Source organism: Malus domestica, chromosome 02 (assembly GCF_042453785.1).
Source record: "Malus domestica chromosome 02, GDT2T_hap1".
Classification (NCBI taxonomy): domain Eukaryota; kingdom Viridiplantae; phylum Streptophyta; class Magnoliopsida; order Rosales; family Rosaceae; genus Malus; species Malus domestica.
Genome location: NC_091662.1, coordinates 33,296,831 through 33,301,307, shown reverse-complemented (window position 1 = coordinate 33,301,307; position 4,477 = coordinate 33,296,831). Strand labels below are relative to the sequence as shown.

Here is a 4,477-nt window from a genome sequence, read left to right as displayed (position 1 = left end):
GGTTATGGCATCCTCGTACACCGAATGAGCAAAATATCCAGCAAAAGAAACCTAAAATAGTTTATAATCTTTTCCTACATGTTGTCCTAACATGGTAGGAAAAGACTATCAACTATTTCGGGTTTCTTTTGCTGGAGATTTTGCTCATTCGATGTACGAGGAGGCCAGAACCTAATGGGTGGATGACAAGAATGACATGGTGATCGAGTTTGAGTTTGACGACCAACCAGTTGTGTATATGAAGTATTCCGCTAATGCAAAGCCTATGATCATTTGCAAGGCAACGAAGCAAAATTTGGGTATAATTCTGAATTGTGAGCTGACGATGTGGTCTGTGCAAGACTTCAATGAAGTTGATGAAGTTGCAATCTAGTAAGTAACTAATTATCCCAAGTTTCATGCACCGAAAAGTATGAGCTCTACAAACAAGGGCCAAACAGATCAAGTTGAACCTCAAGATAGTCAAGAACTGACCTAAGGTAATCGTTGTTCATGCGCACCACAACATGTAGCTAATGGTGCTCCTACGAAAATCACATTGTCAAAAAAACCAAGTGGAGTGGGGGTTGCAGTTTGGACCGTCCATCAACCACAATATGCGGTTTGGTCACTTGATCAACGGGAAGATTTCTTACCTTGGATGCACATCTCCAAACATGGCCTGCCAACATCTCATACGTGCTATAGTTGATTGTGTTCCCTTCTTCCTTAGACTTGGCTTTCAAGATGCTAAGCTACTCCCGCGTCAATCTAAAAATGGAGATTGTCGTACTCTCAGCATCACCATCTTTTGTGCAGGGTGGAGGAATTTTTAAGGGCGGATCAAGCTGGTATCCAACCGGGTCGAATGTTGGCTGAGGTGGGTCTCAAGCACGAAGTAATGTCCTGTCGATGATGGTGGGATTGTAAGGTCAAGTCCGCGAGTGATATCAGAACATGTATATACAAAGTGGAGACCTGAACACCCATCTGCCACTTGATGTTCCAGGCCGACCCCAAGCGACACTCCACATTTGAAGTATGTGACCTGCGTATTTCAATAATTGCAGCAAGCAAGCAAACAAAGAAATTGAGTAAACTATGAAAGAACATTTATTTGCCGAATTAGAATCAAACTAATGAAATTGAATTGAACAAAACCCTAACTCAAATTTATTGAATGGTGTTTATGAAAAGGCTGTGTTGTTGGTGTTTATGAAATATAAAGGAAGAGTACCATCAGACAGAAAAAATCACCTTTCCACCTATTAAAGGAGAAGGTTTGGCTCCAGTTGACCTAAACCATGCTTGTGTAAATCCAAGTGCAATTGCGGTACCTATAAACACAGTAATTAGTAAGCTTGCGATAGAAGTCTAACATTCATAACATAAACTGATAAAAAAAAACATAAAACAGCGTAAAAGCTTACAGTTCCAAAAATACTATAATCAAGAACAACAAACATCTCAAGAAAACCAATCGACACCACATTCAACAGAGACAGTTTAAAATTTTTAGTGCTACCCCAAAAGGGATGTCAACACATGATTTCAACAACAGAATTAAGCAGTTAGGAGATCAAGTTAGAGAGAAGTGCACCTTAACAGCCACTTGGAAAGACTTTCGATAAAAACCATTTCCTGGCTCCTGCAAAAAGAACATAAAATATTTACTACACATCGAAAGTTGAAAAGCAATACAGTTTCTCTCCCTGAAATGGAGGATGTTCGATCAGGGGATTTTAGGTGAGCAGATTGAATCTGAGGGAGAGAGAAAGAGAGGGAGGAAGAGAATGGAAGAGTGTTGAAAGCAAATGGAAAGCCGGTTGACTCTTCCCAATTTTAGAGGATGCTAATTTCATAAATAAGGTGAAATCTCCAATTGGAATTGCATTCTGTATATTCCATTAATAGTTATTACTGAAATGTTATAGGAATCCTGAAAGCAATAATATTAATTCTTACAGAAAACATAACTATAGAAATCATGCAAGCAGAACTAATATTTATATAAGAGATGAACAAAAATAATGAATCAGACAATCGTAATTTTGAAATATCATCTATCTGCTAATACGACCTTTTTCCATCAAAATAACATAAACCCCAAAGAAAAATGGAAATTGGGAACGACCCATAATCTGAAAATTTACAAAAATTAACAGAAACGGATGAAATATGAGAGAAAGAATTGGAGTTCTTACAAAGTGTTGATGAAATTTCAGAGAAAGAATTCGATTTCACAGGTAATTATAAAAAATAATCATATAATTTCTCACAATAAAATTCAAAGTGACTAAAAACAAATGATATATATCAACTTTGATGATTTCTTTTATTTTCCCTCTCTTTCTCAGCAACCAAACAGCAATTGATAATTACCAAAAACTGAAAAGATTGAAGTTCATGGGCAAGTTGGAACGCCTGGGTTGCTATCTCCACTTGGTGTTAAAAAATCAAGGTGGGCATTTTCAGAGCACCTAAACCCTTCATCCACAAACGTATGTAAAAATCAACAAAATAATATTGTGATTGCATTAATCCGCAAAAAAAAAATGCTAAAATTCATAGCTGGGGTGCAAAGAACCTAATTTTCAGCAATCCAGAGTCACAGATCCAAGGCATTCAAGCAAACAACAGAGAAGAGAGTATATTTTTTTTGAGGCACGAACCCAGTCTTTACCTTTGCTTCTTGTGGATCTGGGAACTGGATCAAGTCTCTGAACGATGCGATTCTTGGAGTCTCAGATGGTTTTGGGTTCGGAAATGTAGCTCGGCATAGATTTCCGAACTGGATCAAGAATTACCTTCCCAACCCAGCCTAGATTTCCGAACCCAAAATATTCCGGCATATAAACAACAAAATATAAAATCAGAAACCCCAAATTTATTCATTTCTGAATTGAAATCCAGAAGAAAAAAAATGCAAAATTTAAGCAATGCAGAGAAAACCTAGATCCCACCACAAACAAACGCATAAAAATGAGAGAGGAAACCCAAAAAAAAGGAATTCAAGGAATCCAACATACCGCAATCGGAGCAAGGACGGTATCCGACGGCTATGTTCATCGCGGAAGGCACGGTTGCCAGCCGTCGCTGTACCTCCAGTACGCATCCGGTGTGTCTGAGGCTTGTGACCTTCACTACATGCTTGGTTTGTGGGCTCCACGGCGAGAGACATGGGAGAGCGCCGAGGAAAGGAAGATTATGGTTTGTATAGGAGAGAGGAAGTGAGAGAGAGATGAAGTCGATGTAGTCTGAATTCCTTTCACAAAATCAAACATAAACCCCCTTTTGGTAGGCTTCAGTGCCTCACTCCTAATTTATAAGGTGAAATCAAGAGTTTAGGATTTAGTACAAAATTACCCTCCTAATTTATAAGCATTACCTTCCAACCCAGTCCAAATCTGATGGTTTTTGTTGTAAATAATGTGAAATCAAGTGGCAAAGCCTTCCTCAACTTTAGAATAGATAAATGATTAGAAAATATGTTTGTGCTTTGCGCGGAACCTTGAACCCACTAGCCTTAACTACATGAATAAAACACATTTAAACTAAATAAATAAAACATAATTATGAATGAACAGAGGATAGATGAGTGACATATTTTCATGATTTTTCTTGTAAAACTCAAAGCTTACTGTCCAAAACCAAATAATTTGTACCATTTACATGCTTGTGCAGCATATTTAAATCTTGATTAATTTAATATATTTTTTTTTGGAAGTTCATTGAACATTTTTTAAATCTGGATTTCGAAGACCAAGATCTGAGTTAAAAATCTCAAAAGTATGAATTTTAGAATGATTAGAAAGAAGTCATAATGGTTTTGGTTGAAGCTATTTCAGATTAACTACATGTGTAGAATGATTATGTAGTACATTACAACTTCTTCCTAATCATGTAAAATGCATAATTTGGAAATATTTAAGGCAGACGCTTGGTCTTGTTCATCAAGATTTAGTGAACTTGCAAAGAAATATACTAAATTATTCAACAAAAACATAAATCTTTGTGTTCTCTAATCCAAGTTTGACGTCAAACATTTTCATCTACTTCATTGAACTCGAGGCACCACCGCATTGCCGGATCATGATTCATGAAGGTAGAAAACATATGCATTTGTTTCTTGCATATGATTACAGGTTTTGCTTTATTAGGACATTTCATGTACACTATTGGCTGATCGTCAAACTCAAATTCAGTTTTCGTCTTGTCATGCTTCCACCTCCTTTTTGCCTTCTCATATGAGGAGGAGCCATCTTCCAACAAAAGAAACGCGATAGACGTGGTATTCGAAACATCTCTTACCTTATTACCACACCCCAAACAGTGGGCGGTGAGAACAATTTTCATATTTTTTGAAATATTTATCAAAATGTATAGGATTCAAGAGACTGTAAGTTGATAAGTTTAGATTAAAACCAGATTAATAATGTATAAGGAACAGTGAGTAATATATATAAAGTTGTGTAACTAATATAAAAGGTATACCGCT

At 36.7% G+C, this 4,477-nt stretch overlaps 1 long non-coding RNA gene across 3 annotated transcripts; it reads right to left on the bottom strand.

The window, feature by feature from the left end:
- Positions 1-788: 788 nt before the first annotated feature.
- Positions 789-3,229, bottom strand: LOC103418548 (uncharacterized). 3 transcript variants are annotated; one of them, XR_011578529.1, is made up of 5 exons: positions 3,009-3,229; positions 2,663-2,800; positions 1,580-1,627; positions 1,217-1,316; positions 789-1,027 (listed from the first exon to the last, which is right to left on the bottom strand). It is a non-coding gene; the product is annotated as an uncharacterized lncRNA (long non-coding RNA). The 3 variants fall into 3 exon arrangements; XR_011578528.1 differs by lacking the exon at positions 3,009-3,229 and having other exon boundaries at positions 2,663-2,873; XR_003769908.2 differs by lacking the exon at positions 3,009-3,229 and having other exon boundaries at positions 1,237-1,316; positions 2,663-2,873.
- Positions 3,230-4,477: the final 1,248 nt, after the last annotated feature.